The 21,103-nt window shown below is 37.8% G+C and overlaps 1 pseudogene; it reads left to right on the forward strand.

The window, feature by feature from the left end:
- Nucleotides 1–20,011: 20,011 nt before the first annotated feature.
- LOC108309152 lies at nt 20,012–20,727 on the forward strand (annotated as a pseudogene).
- Nucleotides 20,728–21,103: the final 376 nt, after the last annotated feature.

Genomic DNA, 21,103 nt, shown 5'->3' on the forward strand with positions numbered 1-21,103 from the left:
ACAAAGTTTCTATTACAGTCTACTTACATGGACATAAAAAAAATTCCAAGCTCCTACTCTTAAGATTTTATAAATCCATGGAAAAACAACTTCATGGAGAAATATATAAAAGAAAAAAGATTTGGTCATGGTTCTATGGATTTTTGGTTATCTGAAATCCACTTGAGTATGCAAATGTCTCTCTGTAATTATTAGAAAATTATATAATGAGTTAAACTGATTATCGGTAGTAGATCGATCACTGGAATTTCCCTCAGCACTAGCAATTTCAACACATTGCAATCGTGAGTACCTGCGACTATCTGCCTGAAGGATTTTTTTTGTTTGTTTGTTTGAGACTGAGTCACTCTGTTGCCCAGCTGGAGGGCAGTGGTGGGATCTTGGCTCACTGCAACTTCAGCCTCCCAGGTTGAAGCGATTCTCATGCCTCAGCCTCCCAAGTAACTGGGACTGCAGGCGTATGCCACCATGCCTGGCTAGTTTTTGTATTTTTAGTAGAGACGGGGTTTCACCATGTTGGCCAGGCTGGTCTCGAACTCCTGACCTCAGGTGATCCGCCCACCTCTGCCTCCCAAAGTGCTGGGATTACAGGCGTGAGCCACCACACCTGGCCTGCCTGAAGGGTTTCTTAGGCCTCCAGAACCTATTAGGGCAGAAGCATGTACTCCGGAAAGGTCAGGAAGTTAGCTTTCCAGAAAGCTGAACTCTACCAATGAGCATCAGGAGTGAGTGTTTAAATATCCCCCAGTTTGGGCTCCCTGGGAGAAACAACTGTTCTACATTTCTTAAAGATCCCAGCAGGATGGAACCCCAGTTGCCCTCAGTCCTAACGCCTTTCAAATCCTTCCTTCTCTGTCCTACTTTCTCACTCTCATTCCAGTTCAAGGAGTACTTCCCATAGCACCTGTGAGCATCCAAAACCTCACCTTAGGTTAGGGAAGCCCCACCAGAGACACTATGTACATCACAAAGTGGGGCCAATTTAATATAGGGGGCAGTCAGAGATGGTATTCCATATGAGTGCCTTCATGTTTTCTCAACCTGGCCCTTACCCAAAAAGTACAGTCTATTTTTTTCTTCTGAGGGCATACTGAAATGTACAAAACCGAGGGTCGTGGCTCATGCCTGTAATTCCAGCATTTTGGGAGGCTGAGGCAGGTACATCATGAGGTCAGGAGTTCAAGACCAGTCTGGCCAAGATGGTGAAACCCCGTCTCTACTAAAAATACAAAAATTAGCCAGGCATGGTGGCCGGCGCCTGTAATCCCAGCTACTTAGGAGGCTAAGGAAGGATATTGCTTGAACCCAGAAGGCTGAGTTTGCAGTGAGCCGAGATCATCCCACTGCACTCAAGCATGGGTGACAAAGCATGACTCCTACTCAAAAAGAAAAAAAAAAAAAAGAAGCAATGTACAAGAACTTGGTCTGTGGGGTCAGAATACCATTTGCTGAAATCCTGCTTCTACCTCGTACCTTAGGTAACTTTGCTAAATACCTTTAAGATCAAGTATCCTCCTCATAGATAGAAGAGGAATAATGATGATCTCTACCATATAGGGTGGCAATGAGGATTAAATAAAAATTTGCATATGAATAATTTACATGGGGCTGGGCACAGAAACAATAAATGTTAATTGCTAGTTTTATCAAATAAAGCATCCAGAAGCATATTTCATCTTGAAAGCTTAGAATGTTTCAGAATGCACTGGTTTTCATACTAAGAAATTCAACTTTAAATTGATGTCTTAGAACATAAATTGTTGGAAGCCCATATATACACAGGGCAACGTATTCTTCAAAAGCTTGTCTGTGACCGATTATTTGAAGGTGATGGTTGAATCTGACGGCAGCAAAGTCCTGGGGGCTAAATGTGGGTTTCACAAATATAATCCTCAGCAATTTCTGAAAGCCCTGCAATGAATCATTGTTAAGATTCCCAATTTAGTAAAATAATTCTGTGAGTGTATTGCACAGCATAAATATTTAGACAATTAATCAATCATTGGCACTTCGAAATTTAAATACTTTATATTACAATTGAGGTTACAAAATATATTTAAGGAAATATTTTCCACAGAGACATAAATTGGCTGGAGATTTTTCATGGAAAAACAGATTCCATTTATTTTTCTCTCAGTAAGATGAACTTTTGTTCATTTTTCTGTTATTATTTCTGGGTGGGTACAGAGCTCATGATTTATGTGAGAAGCTATTGGAATATTACAGAAGAAATTGTTGGAAAATATTTGAGTCTAAAAATTGTTGAAACAACATTCCTAAACAAGAGATATTTTAGTATAATTGAGAGATTTTTCTTTTGTTTTTATTAGATAGCTGAATTAAATACTTCACTGATTTCATGGAAATCAGAGATACCAAGGTCTCCTACATCTTCTATGTAATCTTTCTTCTAACACTGAATATTTCATAAAGTTTTCCTAAAATTTGTAGTTCATGCTATCAAAATACCTCCTTTCTCCTCTAGCTTCATTCTATAATTCAGATTGTGCTGCAAATATTCTTGCTTTCAAATGCATCTCTAGCTTGGCAGGGTGGCTTATCCCTGTAATCCCAGAAATTTGGGAGGTGGAAGCGGGTGGATCGCCTGAAGTCAGGAGTTCAAGGCCAGCCTGGCCAACATGGCGAAGCCCTGTCTCTACTAAAAATGCAAAAATCAGCTGGGCATCGTGGTACGCTCCTGTAATCCCAGCTATTCAGGAGGCTGAGGCAGGAGAATCACTTGAACCTGTGAGACGGAGATTGCAGTGAGCTGAGATCACACCATTGTACTCCAGCCAGGGTGACAGAGTGAGACTCCATTAAAAACAAACAAACAAACAAAAACAACAAACAAACAAGCAAACAAAAGACCCCTGAAGCTTGAAGCTTGTAATCTACTCACAAAGTTCCGGTGAGAAGTAAATGAAATATTGTAGCAGAGCCTAACATGACACCTGGGAGAAACTCAATAATATTGGATGCATTCTCCCCCTTACCCACTGTGGAACACGATGTGGCAATATGACCTTTTATTATACACTCCCTGAGGATAACTGTTTTGTAATTTTGGTGTTTCCCTGATAGTAACTAAGAGACACTTGAGACTAAATGCCTCCACTTCCTTTTCCTTATCCTATGGCCCACCTTCATCCTATCACCCTTTTGGGAAGGAACAAGTCAAACAGTAGGTTTTGCAAGATTACACAAACATGCAGTAAAATCATGTGAATATATGGGAAAATTGACTTAGGTCTTGGAGTCTAAAATTCAAGGACAAGATCATGAATTCTCTAAGCCTTAGTCTTCCTATCTTTAAATGGAAACAATGCTTTTCCTATTTTCCTCCAAAACCATTTTAGTATCAAATGAAATCCTTTGATACGAATATATTTTAATGAATCTCCAGCAATGTATACACATACGTTTATGAAATTTACATTCAAAGCCAACCACACAAATTATCCTATGAAGCTTTCCCACTAAGGCCATCGTGCAAATGTGCAGAACACAGGGTTTCCTGCTCTCATATATCACCCCATGTGAGACACCTGAAGGCCCTAACCTGGACCAAGGTAGGCAAGAAGAAAAAAGAGAGGGAATTATTTCAAACAAAAGGGTGGGTGTTAATGAACTGAGAGTGGAGACTCAACTCCAGCAGTGAACATATGAAAAAAGATGGATTTTGTGGCCACTGGAATCTCCTTTAGGTGGTCCTTGGCAGGCAGGGACCAGTAATATCTCAAAAAGATGTAAGCTGAAAGCCATATGCATTAAAATCCAAAGTGATTTGTTTGCCTTGACACGTTAAATCCATCATCAGCTAGCTGACTACTGAAAGATCCCACACACGACTTCTCCCCTTGGTCGTGGAAAGCATGCTATCTAGTAGGTATGGCTGCAGCCGGCGCTCGGTAGCACAGACAGTGCTGGTAGTGTGGACATCTTGATGGGATGGAAGTTTTCTGCGGATTCTCGGCCATGTCTTCATTTTTATAGCAGACACCTGGACGCCAACAGTGCTAATGTACTGCAAATCCTTTTCTTTCCATCCGTGGCATTAAGGAGTGAAAACACAACATAGTCACACCATAGCTATCCTTTCCTTTGAGTAGTTCTTCTATGCAGGCGTGGTAAGACACGCCTACAGGCAGGTGCCGGAAGTGAAATATCATCCTCTATGAGAATTTCTATTCCAAGCTTAGAGTGCCAGACAACCAACTCTAATGTGCTTGGACAGCGACAGAACCGGCAAATAAGAGACAATGGAGTTTTGCTGAGGCATAGAGTGTGAGGGGGGAATAATTTTTCTGCTGTGGAGGGTCAGAAGGCAGCCTAAGTGCACAGCAGTACTGCCAGTGATATGGTTTAAAATGCTCTTTAATGGTTCAACTCTTTTTCTATTACCAAGGAAAATAGGCTATGGGGGAGGAGGTTGCAGCGGCAATTAGAGAGAGGAAGGAGAGGCTGGATATTTGCTTTGAAAGTGATGACTTTTTAGGTGAAGAAAATTTCATCATTTTGGTACATATTTGATTTCTTAAAATAGTCTTAATCGATCAACAAAGACAGTCCATCCTTTGTAAATTTCCTCTGCAATTAGGAATAAAAAATTATAAATTCATTATTATTCCAATAAAATTTAAAAATTGGAAGTCACATACAAACCTGAATGATGGAATAGCTATTTGATGTATTTTCACAGTGAGAGAACTCCTTTACAAAGCAACCTATTTTCCTATGTTGAGTTCTTTCAAAATTAAATTTATGGACCAATCCTGCATTCCAAAAGTGGAAGGTCACCGGGATGTCTAAGTATATCATATGACTTCAGGAATTCAGACACGGCAATTCTTCCTCCTGACGCATTAATTGTATAATTGGAAAGGGTAAGTATTAAATATCAAAAATCAGTATATCTGAATTTTTGAATACATTTTGAATTATTTGCTGGCAATTATAGTTTCAAGTAGAAAAGCATAGAAATATTTGTTGAAGGTTTTGGAATACAAAGCCAAGACAACTTTGTATGGTCACCAAAAGGGACAGCAGTTTGGCATATGTCAGCTTCCTGGCTCCAGATGGTCTAAATAGAAAACACAGACACACACACACACACACACACACACACACACACACACACACCGCCCGGGAAAAAAGCAGTGGTCCTAGCTCTGCTATGAGCTGATGAACATCGAATTTTCTGCAAATCGGAGCAGTTTCCTTGCCTGACAGTTTGCTATCCCCGGCTCTATTCTACTTAACTTCAAACAATAGACCTGAAAAGAAGCTAGATACTTACATAGAAATGAACTGAAAAATGAAAAACGTTCTGCTAGAGAATATCTACAGAAGGTTCTATTATGATTATTTGGTTTAATGACTCATAGAAATCGTGCTCACCGTGGCTTCATGGCAGAGCTGAAACATTTTTCCTGGTTCTGAGCCCGCTTTCACTTGGATGCTCTGCAGTCTGGGTTTTATGGCAGAGACGTTCTGACTCGAGGTGAAGTGAGATTGAATTTGGATATTTTTTTGCAGTTTTCCACAGAAGAGAATTGACCTTTTCAAAACATCAGCCCAGTTCTTTAAAAGGTGGATGCTATTTCTTCTATTATGGGATTCAACCACCTTCCCAGGCAATGAAATAATTGTAGCATGGCATTTTATCAGGACATGGAGCTAGCTCTCTTGATTTTCTCAAACAAGTGACAAAAGGTTTTGTAAAGGTCAGATCACTTTGTGAGATATTCAGTCAAAGAAATAAGAACAAATCTAGGCCACTTTGGGTCGATGAGAGGCCTGATAATTTTTGGAGCACAGATAAAAAGAAAAACCACTCCAACAAAATGGAGCAACATGGAATATGGCGAAAATAAGGATGATTTTCCCTGCGTGCACCTTCTTTATCCCTGTGGGCAATGTCCCTTCTTTACGGCTCAGCTTACCATTAGGGGTGACCATTTGGACAGTGAGTGGTATCTCTAGATCACGTGGGCTAACAAGCTGAGGTGACAGAATATTCTAGGAGCCTCAGGAGGAGTTGTATGGTAGGCTGAGGAAGATCGTGATAATTATGATATCATCCAGACACTCTTCTTCCCTTGTTGAGGTTCATGGTGTTCTTCCTGAGCTCCATTCCCCACTTAAAAACTCACTATGGGAAAGATACGAGATGAATGACAAACGGATGGAAGCATGCAGGACAGTCCAGATGGCAGGCAGGAGAGTGGGGGCTCTGACGTAAGAACTAAATGCATCTTTCGTATGTGGAGGGAGTGCTGTGTATAACTGGGCACCCCCACAGGGACCTGAGGCAATAGAGCACTAGCATTCTCCTGTTTAAGACCTGCTTTGTCTATTAGAAAGAGAAAGAATAATTCATTCTAACAAGTATTTCAGGCTTTCAGACCATGCTGTTTTAGAATTTGTTTAAATAATCAGTTTCATAGGTCTTTGAAAGTTATACAGAGCAAATCAAATAATTCTGCCTACCATTCTCTCAGATTTCCACATGGGTTTTGCTGAGTTGTTACCTAACAACCAAACCTTCAGGATTTTGCTAAACAAATACACTATTCCACTACCAATGTAATTCACAGTTTGAAACACATTCTTATGATACCATTATTACTATTAATTTTCTAATAGACCGATCACTTTAGGTGATTTTTTTGTTGTTTTCTGTATTGTTCTTTTTGTGCCCAGCACCTGGCAATATACCTTGTATGGCAATAGAAACGAAACTGATGTTTATTGATAAGTGAATAAACCCATAAGTATATGTGAGACAACATAACAGGTGCCCATATAAAGGAAGTGCATTTGTATGTTTATATTCAGTGTCTTTATCTAGGAAATGAGAATGTTTGGACCTATTGTAGCTACCACAGAGTTGATCTAAAATCCAAACTCTAAATCTAAAAGGAAGTTCATTGAAAAATTAAAAGTGTTCTAAAATATGTCACGGTCCAGCAACTATGTGACCATATTATGAATCACAGTGATGTCCCACAAAACCTCATTGCATGTGTCAAAGTTGATTCCCATGGATGCTGGTCCTTTCCAGAGGGCATTATGTTAAAAAAGTCTTCATCTCAGTTCAGTTCTCATCTGCATCCACAGCAATGTATTCTAAAGAGTAAGCCTACAACCAAGCTACTTGCTCAGGTAATCATCTGGGAGTGGAAGATGGTCCACAAAGATAAATTTACAAATCAAATAGTGGTTATGCAATGTGCTGCCACAGGAAGACTCTTAGGAAATGCAAAAGGTAGGCTAAGGGACATCAAAACAAGCAGTCATTTGAACTAAAGAGCATTGTATGAAAACTAAGAAAAACGGGTAACATGCTATGAGGATTTAATGGAAAGAAAGGTAAGCAAATAACTCCATGGCAAGAGTACAAGAAAACAACGACATTTTATTTTTTAGAGAAGTAATTTACTTAATCATGTAAGAGCAGCCTAATACAGGCCAAACACTGGTCCTGGCTCAAGGGAAGCACTGCAAGCGTGACGATCCTAATTCCACTGAAGATGGAAATCTATTGAGGGAGGCAGTCAAGGAACCAGAATCAAACAATAGCATTTTCCTGCAGAGGTCACGCTCAAAACCCTGTTAACCTCTATCTCCTGTGCTGGCTGAGACAGGAAGAAAGAAAAAAGGGAACAGTCTGGAATGAATGAGAAATACAAAGGCCAAAAAGGGAGAGGCTGGCAAAACCTAAGGATAAATGGTAGAGAAAGTCAAGTGCATAAACTGATGAGTAAATCCACGTAGGGGCACTGCAGAGAACCTCTCCAGCTCTCATTCCCAGACCTCGTGAACGCAGCCGTCAGTGTTATTTTAGTCTCGTTTTGATGGCAAACCCTGACTGGTGCCCAAGGTCATGACCTTCAGGGGGCAGAAGTTCACTAGTATCCACTGGAGATAACAGTGGCGTGCAGAGCTGTAATTAGAATAAAACGTGTAGAGATTTTTACACGATGATCCCAAAAGTGACTTTTTCTCCAGACACAACCGGGCAAGTGTTTTTCTGTTGCCTACTTTTTCATTATAATGACGCCTCAGGGAATCTATGAAGGAAAGAGAAATTTAATCTGGCTGTGAGTAAGAGTGCCTCTAGAAGAGCTTAACATTCTTTAGCACTTTCCCCCCCATCAAAAAGAAAACAATGGACTAAAGTGTTTTTTAAAATGTGCTGACTTCTGTCAGGGTTTTCTGATAAACTGATAGGAAGGGCACAGCTCCTAGGCCTTACCCACTGGGCTGGGGGAGGAAGTTCTTCCCAAGCTTGGTCCTCTTCTCTAAGCCGGATTCAGTTCAAGGTGACAGCCTCCCCCAGGTCTCCTCCAAGGGGGTGCACACAATGAGAGCTGCTGGACTCGCCATTATTCCCTGCTCAGGACCTCCCCTGAAGGCCTGGCCTCGTGGGTCCAACTGAGAGGAACTCTACAGTTATTTCTGGCCAAGAATCATTGGCTTTAACCCAGCAAGAAAATATTTCCTGATTCTTTTTTATTTTCAAGCTAAGGTCAAAGGAACTTTAGAATCCAACAGAGGTTTTCCAGTATCTCACTTTTTCTGTGTGCAGGACAACAGCTTGAAGGGAAGGGGAGTTCCTGTTCTCACTTCGACAGATGGCATGTCACACCTCAGAAAAAGGGGCTCAGGCACTCTGATATTCAATGAATAATCAAAATTGTCTTTTGTGTGGCCATGCAATTACTTTTTTGTGAAGTATAAGAGACTAGTGGGGAAATCTACTCAAGATTCTAGATTCTTTCACCTACCACTTGCTTAAAAGAGGAAGGAAGGCCGGGAGGGGTGGCTCATGCCTGTAATCCCAGCACTTTGGGAGGCTGAGACAGGTGGATCACCTGAGGTCAGGAGTTCGAGACCAGCCTGGCATATGGTGAAACCCCGTCTCTACTAAAAATACAAAAATTGGCTGGGCATAGTGATGTGCGCCTGTAATCCCAGCTACCCAGGAGGCTGAGAGAGGAGAATTGCTTGAACCCTGGAGGTGGGGGTTGCAGTGAGCCAAGATTGCACCACTGCACTGCAGCCTTGGCAACAAAGTGAGACTCTGTCTCAAAAAAAAATAAAAGAAGGAAGGAAGGAGGGTGCAGGACTCTGGAAAGTGGTGGTAGGGAGGGGGCTGAAAATTGTCCTGGCTCAGGAACAAATTGGTATTAGGGAAATGCAAGTCAGAATAGCAATGAGATACCACTTCCGTTAGCATTAGTATGGCTGTGATTAAAAAAACTAACAACCAACCAAACAAAAAAACCAGAAAATAAATATTGGTGCAGTTTGGAGAAATGTGAAGCCCTGCATAGCTGGTGGAATGTAAAATGGTGCAGCTGCTATGGGAAACAGTATGGCTGTCCCTCAAACACTAAATATAGGATTATCACAAGACTTGGAAATGCCACTGCTGGGCATGTGCCTCAAAAAATTGAAAGCAGAGACTTGGAGAGACATCGGTATGCCCATGTCAATAGCAGCATTACTTACAGTACCAAAAACAATTCAAACACTCATTGATAGATGTGTGGAAAAACAAAATATGGTACATGGGTATGTTGAAACATTATTCAGCCTTAAAAGGGAAGGAGATTCTGATATAAGCTACATGAAAGAACCTTGAAAACAACATGCTAAGGGACACAAGCCAAACACAAAAGAAAATTTGTTGTACGATTCATCCCGTTTATGGGAAGTATTACACCTAGCATAATCTCATTTCTGGAGACAAAAGGTAGAATGGAGATTGGAAAACTGAATCATAACAGTTTTCCAAAGGTACAGCCCTCTGGAGGGAAGGGGAATGGGGAGGTATTGCTTAATGTGTACAGAGTTTCAGTTTGAGAAGAAAAAAATTCTGAAGATGAATGGTAGTGACAGTTGGATTATAGTGCAAACATACTTAATGCTACTGTATTGCACACTTAAAATGGTTAAAATGGTAAATGTGCTGTCCTTTAATGTGGTAAGGTATTGATCGACTTACCACCTATGCAACTTACGACCATTCGACTTTACAACCACAATCGCTAGCCATGACTGCTCCGCGTCTGGCAGCGCAAACGTTGCCCAGCTGGGCGTACGACAGTGCGGACCAGCTTCCAGCAGCACTACCATCTCCGCGTGCACCATTTCAACTGTACATATAGCCTACTCAACTTACGACCAAATCGTGTTACGACCGGTCCGCGGTTCCGACCGTGGTTGTAAGTCGAGCACTAGCTGTATATTTTTGCCATGTATACATGCATAAATTTGGTAGCTGCACCAAAAGCAAAGTTTCTCCGTTGCCATTTGTATGCCAATGTCACCCTTGGGAATCTTCAGTTACAACATCTCTATGTTCAGGATCCTCCGCTAGGCAGCAAGCAGCACTCACACACATTTGACAAGGAAGGCCACATTCTCTTTGCTCTGTCAAGAATGTTATTAAAAATTTAGAGCAAGACTGTGGAAGATCCGCTTCCACTGTTTAAAAAACTTTCCATACAAATACATATCTAAATAGTTGACAAAATCACATTACTATAATGATTTTAAATGTGCATTGATATGTACTATTTTCCCCACGGAAGACCTGTGGGCTCAGCAGAGCAGGAAGTAGGGTCCCTCTACAGAGATGAAGATTCTGTAGACTGAAAGCTCTTTGGTAATGCAATTAGGAAGAGAGGAATGGGATTGAAATTTAGTTTTTATGTTACTATATTACTCCACAGTGTCTTATTTCACATGGGAAGACTGAGTTGAACAGTTGCAAAGCGTAAGCCAGAGATTCGAATCAAGCCACAGGATTGATTTCCTGAAATGGCACGGTGCATTATTCTGATGACAACCTTATAAATATCATCTATTTTATTCTTCGTGATAATCTCAGTGCTTAGAAAGACACCTGGGACAAGGTGAATGTTCAGCAAATATTTGTTGGCAGAATTAAGGGATTTTAAGCTTTGCATTTTCTGAGAGGAGAACACTGTTATTACAAGGAAAATTAAGTATAAGCTAAGGTCTTCAGAGCTGTGGACTTGTTTCAATTTTGGAAAATAACATTCATGCAGGAAAAAAAGTATACATTATGTGTGTGTGTGTGTGTGTGTGTGTGTGTGTATGTGTGTATATATATATATATATATGTATATATACATTGTAATCAATAAAAGTAATGGGAAAGATTCTTTAAAAACACTTTAACCAGATCAAAACAAACAGAACATGACAAACCTCCCAGAACCTGCCTCTGTCCTACTCATCACCACCTCCTCCATGTTCCCTGGAGACAACCACTTTTCTGATGTTACAATAATTATCTTCTTGTTTGACTTTATAGTTCCAATGCCTGTGTGTGTATCATTAAATAGTGTATTTTAGCTTCTTTCTTTTGGAATTCCAACTGAATGGACATGTGCTATGTATATTGCACTGTGTGTGGCTTCCTCTGATTGACTTTATGTCTGTGACATTCACTTCTGTTGTGGGTATTCGACAGGAGTCTTCCTTTGTTTTTGTGTAGCATCCACTGTGTGACTATCACTTAATATTTTATCCATCACAGCATTAGAGAGCTGTCAGACTGCTTCCCACTTTGGGCTCTTGTGAAAAATGCTGCTATGAATATTATTTCATATTATTCGTGATGTGCACACTCCAAGGGTCCATCCAGGGTATATTCCCAAGAGTGCAATTGCTAACTCGTATATCTTCAGATTACTAAATAATAACAGTTTTTAAGGCGCTTGTATCTGCTTAAAGTTTCACAAGCAATGAATAAGAGTCACTGTACATCCTGGCCATTATTTTAGTTGTACAAAATTGTGTATTATAGGACTTTAATTTATATTTTGATGATATTAATAATTTTATTGCATATATGTTATATTTACATACACATATGTGTAATGTAATTGTGTGTAGCATATACGTGTGTATATATATTTATTTATATAAATTTGTACATGCATAAGTGCACATAATTTGAGTCTTTTTTAAAAAGTGCCTATTCAAGTTTCCATACAATTTTGTATGGGGTTATCTATCTTTGTTTTTGTTTGTAGAAGTTACTTACAGATACTGAAAACTAATCCATTGTCAATTTTATATAAAACAAAAGTCTTTTCTGAATTGATGTTTTTGCCTTTTTACTCTCTTAATGGTGACTTTTGATGAATAGAAGATTCTGATTTTAGTGTCCCAAATCTATCCACTTTTCATATCATAACAGTGCTTTCTGTGCAGTACCAGGGAATGATCATACTCTCTTATATTACATAGTACAATTTTCACTGTTTTGTCTTTCATCATGAAAGCACTAATTATAGAAAACACATTTTATAGATTGGGGACATTAAAGTTAGAATCTTCTATTCAACATGAAGTGAAAAACAGTGAAACTTTTAGTATATAATATATCCCTGCAATTGCTTTATTTGGATGGGGTGAGATACTGTATCTTTTCCCAAATTGGTATTCAGTTATCAGCACTGCTTATTCAAGAGTCCATTTTCCCAATTCTGACTTCATGTTATATATCATATTCTCCGTTTAGGACTTGCTACTTATTCACTTCAATACAGTTAGAGTGTTCTGTATATGAGGCGCTATTCACCAATAAACAATGCAGAACGTGTGGAATGACTTTCTGCCCTCATGGAGCGCATGCCTTTATAGGAAGAATCAGATAGCGAACCATGGATATAGTAAATACATAAGTTGTTCAAATATATATATATACATATTTTGAGACAGAGTCTTGCCATGTTGCCCAGGCTGGTCTCCAACCCCTGGGCTCAGATATCCTCTTATCTGAGTCTCCCAAGTAGCTGGGACTAAAACAGGACCACCATGCCTAGCCTCTGTTTATATATGATAGGATGATAAGTACTATGCAAAAAGACAAAAAGTAGTCCTGGGGAGGAACAGAGGGGTTAAGTGGGTTTCGATTTATATTGGATGGTCAGAGGAAGCGCATCGAAAAGTGATCATCAAAGAGTGAAGAAGATAAGGAAGTTATTATAGCAGTATGGGTGTCCAGGGGAAGAGCATTCCCAGTGACTACACCCAGAGGCAGCCGCAGACCAGGCAGATCAATGAGACAGCAAAAAGACCAGTGGTATTAGTAGGAGATAAGGCCACAAAGTGAGGGGTCAGGTTATGTGAGGTTCTAGGGCATCATAAGGACCTTAAAGCCATTGCAAGGTTGAACAATCAGATTTATGTTTCAAAGAATCCTCTGGCTGCCGGTTGAAGAAAAAACGGGGTCTGGGGGAAAGAAGGAAAGCAAGGAGATCGATTAGGAGGCAATTGCAGAAGTACACGTCAGATATGATTGCAATTCTGACCACACGGGTCAAATGAAGGCAGGAAAGAAGAGGTCAATGCTGTGTATTTTGAAAGTAGAGTCAAGAGTATATATAACCAGATTGATATGGCAAATGAAAGAAAGGGATTAGTAACCGTGAGAAAGGGTTTGTGTTTGGGAAAATGATTAGAAATCCAATATTGGACATATGGAGTTTTAGTTTCTCCTTGGGCCTCTGACTGGAAATACTGAAAATATACAGAGTTGGTTGAGTCTCTAGTACCAGAGAGGGGTATAGATTTCACATACAAATTCCTTATTCTATTCAATTTCTCTTCCCCTGAAGCAAATCTACACTTTCTTAAATACCTGGCTGTGTAAGTACAGTAAGACTGCACATGTAAAGAGGCATTCCTCCCATCTTAGGTTTTCTTCCCGAGAGCATCTTAACTATTCGTGGCCCTTTGCGTGTCCATAAAAATCTTCAAATAAGCTGGTCAAGTTTCATTTAAAAGTAAAAGCAAAATGGGGAAAACCTACCGATACTTTCAATGTACTTGCTTTCAATCTACACCTCATTTTTGAGAAAATCAACAATTTAATAGTTTAGAGGCTTCTAATCCGTGAGTATGGTTTCTCCCTCAGTATTTGTGGGTCTTATTTAATGCCCCTTAATGACATTTTGCAATCTTTCCTGCAGAGAATATTTCCTGCTTTTGTAAAAGTTCTGTAATCTCTATCACTTTGGTATTTGCTGATATGGAGAAATACAATTGATTTTGGCTTAATAATTTACTTTCCAGTAAACTTTCTAAAATTAATAATTTGTACTTCCAGAGTTAATGTTTAAATAATTCTAATTTATAATCCTGCTTTGTTCATAATATAATGCTCCTCTACAGATCCTCTTACATACTTTTTTGCTCTTTTTCCTTTATCATTCTGTTTCATTGTGCTTGAAGGAAGGGGAAGTTATCGGAATGACTAATATCTGCAATAACTATTGTACTAAAATGATGAGATTAGGCATCTTTGTCTTAAGTCTATCCCGTAAAGAACACTGTCAATATTTTAGTAATAGGTATAGTGTTAGCTGTAAGGTTTTCATAGATAAGTTCTATGGGAAGAAGAAAGTTCATTCCAATTATTTGTTTACTGTGAGGTTTTTGTTTTCACCATGGATGAATTTTGAATTTTACTCTAAGTTTTTCTGTATCTATTGAGTTAATTTTAGGATTTTTCTCTTTCTACTCAATATGATAATCAGATATTTTTTAATATAAAAAATTCTACATTCCTAGGATAACTGACTTGGTTATGATATTTCTTTATAATATATTGCTAGGTTAAGTTTGCTAACATTTAATTTAAGCTTTTTTTCATTTATTTTCTTGAATGGCAAGGAATTAAATTTCTTTCCCTTTTATCCTTGTTTTATTTGTGGCTTCTAGGGTTATGCTATTCTCAGGAAATGAGCTACAGAATGTTTCCTCTTTTTCTTTTCTCTTGGACACTGTGGTTGATTGGATTTATTTTGGCTTATATTGTTTGTATAAACTCTAGTAAAATCATCTGGTCTAGGAGTTTTCTGAAAACTCCTTCTGAGGGATGTTTTCTGAATAGTAAGTCAAACTTAATGGTTTCTGGAGTTATCAAGCAATCTACTTTCTCTTGGGTCAGTTCTGTTAAATTGTGTACGTTTTACTTGGAGGAATATTCCCATTTTATCTAAATTGAAATGTTGGCATAAAACTTTTCTTGATATCATTTTATTATTCAGTGTCTACAATATTTCTAACGTTAATTATTTTGCCTTTACGGTTTTCTTTGAGAAATACTATCAGAAATATTTCAAATTTCTTAATTTTTTCAGAACACTCTCTCTTGTCTTTTTTGACATTTTCTATTGTGTATGTTCATTAATTTTTGTTCCTACCCTTAATATTTCCTTTCTTCTACTTTTACTGAGTTTAACTTGCTCATCTTTTTGTTATTCTTTAAATGTCTTAGATAAACATTTTATTAATTCTTCATTATATTTTAGTATATACGTAACTAAGCACATAATTTTTCTTTAAATTACTGTTTTGGCTGCATCTCACAACCATGGACATGCATTTTCTTTATTTTTCAGTTCAAATTATTGTCATTTTTACTATTACTTCTTTTTGGATCAATGAATTTTTAGAACTATGTTTCTTTTTTATTTTATTTTATTTTAATAGCTTTTGGGGAACAGGTGGTTTTGGGGTACATGAATAAGTTATTTAGTGGTGATGTGATCATACACCTAGAAAACCATATGAACTCATCCAGAAAGCTCCTAGATTGGATAAATGAACTCAGTAAAGTTTCAGGATACACAATTGGTGTACACAAATCAGTAGCACTGCTGTACACACCAACAATGACTAATCTAAGAATCGAATGAGGAACTCTATCCCCTTTACAATAGCTGCAAAAAAATAAAACACTTAGTAATATACTTAACAAAGGAGGTGAAAGTTCTCCACAAGGAAAACTACAAGAAATTGCTGAAAGAAATCATAGATGACATCGACTAATGGCAACACATACAATGCTCATGGATTGGTAGAATCAATATTGTGATAATGACCAAAATGCCAAAAGAAATTTACAAGTTCAATGCAATTCCCATCAAAAACTACCATCGTTCTTCACAGAACTAGAAAAAAAAAAACCTAAAATTCATATGGGACCAGAAAAAAGCCCACATAGCCAAAGCAATACTAAGCAAAAAGAACAAATTGGCAGGCATCACATTACCTGACTTCAAACTTACAAAGCTATAGTGACCAAAACAGCATAATACTGGTATAAAAATAAGCATGTAGACCAATGGAACAGAACAGAGAACCCAGAGATATAACCAAATACAGCCAACAGATGTTCAACAGAACCTTAATCGTCAATCTCCTTATAAGAGGGTTTCTAGTTTTGTTTTTGTATTTTTTGGTAATTGATTTCAAGCTTAAATTGCATTCTTAGAATATGTTCTATGTTATTATATTTCAATTTGAAATTTGTCAAGAGTTGATTTATGCTCCAGAAAATAATCAGTTATTGTAAGTTTTAAATGTGTATTTGAAAAGAATATGTATTCTGTAGTTCTTGAATGCAGAATTCTGTTAGTCTCATCTGTTACGTCTTTTAGGTGTTACTTACTAGTTGTGGTCTTTACATTTCCTCTACTGATCTCCTGTTTGTTTTTAAAACTACTGAAAGAAATGTGCTGAAATTTTTCACTTTGGTTATTTTACCCATTTTCCTTATATCAATTTTGATTTATATATCTTGAGACTATGTTTTGAGGTACATAAGCTTTTAAATATTTTTCTAAGACACTCTTATCTCTAAAAAATGTCCTATGTTATGTCTAAAGGGATTTTTTGCTTAAAGTCTATTATGTCTGTTAATAAAATTATACAAGCTTTATTTTTGTTATTATTTAAGTGTTGTTATTTTCTTTTGAAAATTTTTTGTTAACTATTCTGCTTCCTTATTATTTAGATAAGACAGAAGATGATAAGATTTTTAAAAAATGGCAAATTATATTTGTCCTTTACTAGAGGATTGTTTCTATGTTTTGCAATTACTGATACATTTAGCTTAATTCAACATTTTTTGTGCTTTTTATTCTTCATACCTGTTCAATTTTAATTTTCTCTTCTTTATTTTTGAATTGTGTTATTTTTAATCATTTGACTTTTTAAATTCATATTTGGCTTTTTAAAATACAAGTTACCAGAAAAATTCCAATCTTTACATATTAATGTTTGATTGTAATACTTTTAATATCTTCTTGAACCAACAGTTGAATTTTGAGCAGTTAAATTCTTTTATCTCTTCCCAACTTTATTTTACTTTCATTACTTATTTTACTTCCCTTTTGCTTGTTTATTAATCTCACAACTCTTTATTGTCAGTGATACAAATAATGCTTATTTGGATTTACCTTACTCTGTGACTCAGGCTGGAGTGCAATGGTGTGATCTTGGCTCAGTGCAACCTTGGCTAGCTGCAATATTTACCAGTTTTTTTCTTCATTACTTACTGCATCTAAAACTTTTCATCTGAGATTCTTTCTCTTCCTCAAGAAGGACGTAAGGAACAAATAAATAAAAGAAATTACCTTAGTCACATTTAGAGAGACGTTCTGGCTTTTGCCTACAGATAGTAAAATTTGTCTCCAGTTGTTTTTGTCTCTTATAATAGAGCTAATATCACACATTAAAAGCTGAATGAATAAGCTTTCCACATATATGGCCTGCTTCCATTCAGCAATAACAGCATGGTATTAAATGACTTGTTCTTGATTCTCTGACTAGACTAGGTCTTGTTAGAAGGGAGGATTTATCTTAATCACCTCTTGACCAGCAATACTTAGAAATATTCTTGGTACCATCAACATTCAATAAAAATGTGCTAAAACTAAATAAAATCTTGACTTCCATCCACAGGGAAAAATATTCTAAAAATAAGTAGTTTTTAGCATATGTAGTATGATGTTAAAAAACTTCAAGGGCCGGACATGGTGGTTCATGCGTGTAATCCGAGCACTTTGGGAGGCCGAGGCAGGTGAATTGCCTGAGCTCAGGAGTTCGAGACCAGCCTGGGCAACAGGGTGAAATCTTGTCTCTACTAAAACACAAAAAAATTAGCGGGGCATGGCAGCATGCACCTGTAGTCTCAGCTACTTGGGAGACAGAGGCAGAAGAATTGCTCGAACCCCGGAAGTGGAGGTTGCAGTGAGCCAAGATCACACCATTGCACTCCAGCCTCTGTCACAGAGTACAGGAGGCTCTGTCTCTAAAACTAAATAAAGAAATAAAATAAAAAATAACTTCAAAGATGGCATCTTTTACTGTTATTAAATATACTTTTTTATTATTTTAAAGTAATGTGGTTTTACACATATATTTTATAATGTTCCTTTTTTGTAATGATGACATTTGATTTTAATAAAGGAAGAAGTTTACCATGTCTCCTGCCCTGCCCATGTGATTCAGATTAAATGCTGTAATAAACAATGTTAGTAGTCAATGTTCTGAAAGCATTATAACACATTTATCATCCTAATTTAATGGAAGGTGAGCAGATATTTGATTACATGTACTATATAAAGAGTCGTACCAGGAACTTGCACCTTTTCTTATCTATTACACAATGTTTAAAACTATATATTCTGGTTTTAACGTCATATCCCAGTTTTAGGAATTCCTAGCTATGTGACCTTGGTCAAGTTACTCTGTGCTCTATAAAATGGCAAATAATAGCAACTATTTCTATTTCAAGGTTTTCATTGAAATAAAATGAGTTAATTAATGTAAAGTCTTAAAGTAACACCTGGAATATAGTAATACCTGAATAAATATTAGCTATTTTAAGTCAAATATTGTGTCATATAACATATATTTATTAATATTTTATAACAAAAGACAAATAAATTATAAAATAGATTAAATATTGCAGATCATATTATTTTTCCAGCACTTGCACACATTATTATTCTGTTTCAACAGCATACATATGAAGAAAGCAGGACAAGGTGAGTATGATATTCTGATGATAAAATAGTCTTAGAGAAAATAAGTTACTTGAAAAAAAGTACATCATGATTCTGGTACTAACTTAGACTCTGCGTTTTCTTGCTCCCAGAGGAGTATATTTCACATCCTCCTTGACCACTTCTTCCAGGTGATACAGCAGAAAAGGAATGGGCCTGCCCAGCAGGGTGACTGCACTGCTCCTCTGCATAGGAGTCTAGTTAAGTCACAGTTGTTATGTGAACCTCTCCATTCTCATTTCTACTATGGCGATAACCCTACATTAAAGAAAGCCACAGCCTCATTCCTGGACTTTGAACCTGACTCTATCCCTAAGAGCTTCACACAGCAAATGGAAACCTCCACATGACAGACAACTACCTCCCCTTGGGTTCTCCCCTCTCCCCGTTCTTACATCTTTCCTAAGCAACATTGCTCCCAAAACAGACTCTCTAGGTCTGTGTCCTGGTGGTTGATATATTTCTAGAATAGAGGTTCAAAACTGTTATAGGTGTGTAGCAGAATTTTATTTAACTTTGTAGACACTCTATACTTACTAATGGTATAAGAGGAGTCACTTGAACTCATGAAATGGTGGTTGGAGTGAGCCAAGATCACACCATTGCATTCCAGTCTGGGCAACAGAGCGAGAATCCACCTCAAGCAAACAAACAAGCAAACAAACAAACAAACACTTGTTCATATAAACTTCACACATTTATGACTTCTAATAAACCTAAGTGGTAAGTGCCTAGAGTAATATTAAATAAAATACTTGGCTGGGCATGGTGGCTCATGCCTGTAATCCAAGCACTTTGGAGGCCAAGGCAGGTGGATCACCGGAGGTTGGGAGTTCAAGACCAGCCTAACCAACATGGTGAAACCCTGTCTTTAAAAATAAAAATAAAAAATAAATAAATAAAATACTTCAGAAACATTCATTTAACACTTGCATACATATGTAATTATATAAAAATATGCAGGTTGCTGCGTTTGAATGGCCTTGAGTGGGACTCTGCCCAGGAGGCTCGGGACACTCTAGACTGTCTGTTGGGCACAGCTCTTTAGCGCCCAGCCTGGGCTCAGGCAGCAGGTACCATGAAGCACCAGTATTTAAGAGATTATGGCGCCTAAGACCCACAATGTTAAAAAAAAAAAAAATGAAACTTTTGTAATAATATTGAGGATCATTTTATTGCCCTTTCTAGAAAAAAAGTAATTTCACTAATAAGAACATAAAGAAGGTTAAGAAATCTCCAAAACAATTGATGGCTTACGTAAAGAGAACAGTTGGACAAGCTGTGAAAAGCCCAGATGAAATTTATAAAATGGTCTATGACAGGAAGAAAGTTCATCATCCCTTTCCAAATTCTTCTTACAGAAAAAAAGCAGTCCCATAGAAGAGGGGGCTGTGACATGGCAAATAAAGAAGTCGAACTGGCTTGTACAGGCCACGTGCCTGAAAAATGACACCATGATGGTCGAACATATTTGATTAACTCCAGTGATTCTGGTTCTTCACAGACTGAAAGCCCATTATCAAAATAGAGTGTGGTTTTTTGTTTTGTTTTTTTTTCTGAGTTTTCTCAGGACCATAAAACAATGGCCCAAGTTTTGTTCAGCAGAAATTTAAGATAGAATGTAGCCTTAATTTTCTGTAGAAAGAGATGTATAAGTGAACGTGTACCTTATTTGTTGAGGACAGAAGATCTTGGCATTGTGGTAGATTGCCTTCCTCTGCCCACCAATAATTTGCATGAAGAAAAACAATATATCTCACTTGGCTGCTGTGTAGACTTGTTGCCTCTAGTAAAGTTAATACTTACAAGCAAATTTGGAGAACACTGTATTAGTCAGGTTCTCCAGAGGGACAGAACTAATGGAATATATATGGGAGTTTATGAAGTATTACCTCACACGATCACAAGGTCCCACAATAGGGTGTCTGCAGGCTGAGGAGGAAGGAGAGCCAGTCCGAGTTCCAACACTGAAGAACTTGGAGTCCAATGTTCAAGGGCAGGAAGCATCCAGCACTGGATAAGGATGTAGGCTGGGAGGCTATGCCAGTCTTTGTTTTTACAATTTTCTGCAGGCTTATATTCTAGCTGTGCTGGCAGATGATTAGATTGTGCCCACCCAGATTAAGGGTGGGTCTGCCTTTCCCAGCCCACTGACTCAAATGTTAATCTTTTGGCAACACCTTCACAGACGCACA

The sequence above is a fragment of the Cebus imitator genome, unplaced genomic scaffold (assembly GCF_001604975.1).
Source record: "Cebus imitator isolate Cc_AM_T3 unplaced genomic scaffold, Cebus_imitator-1.0 Scaffold92, whole genome shotgun sequence".
Taxonomy (NCBI): domain Eukaryota; kingdom Metazoa; phylum Chordata; class Mammalia; order Primates; family Cebidae; genus Cebus; species Cebus imitator.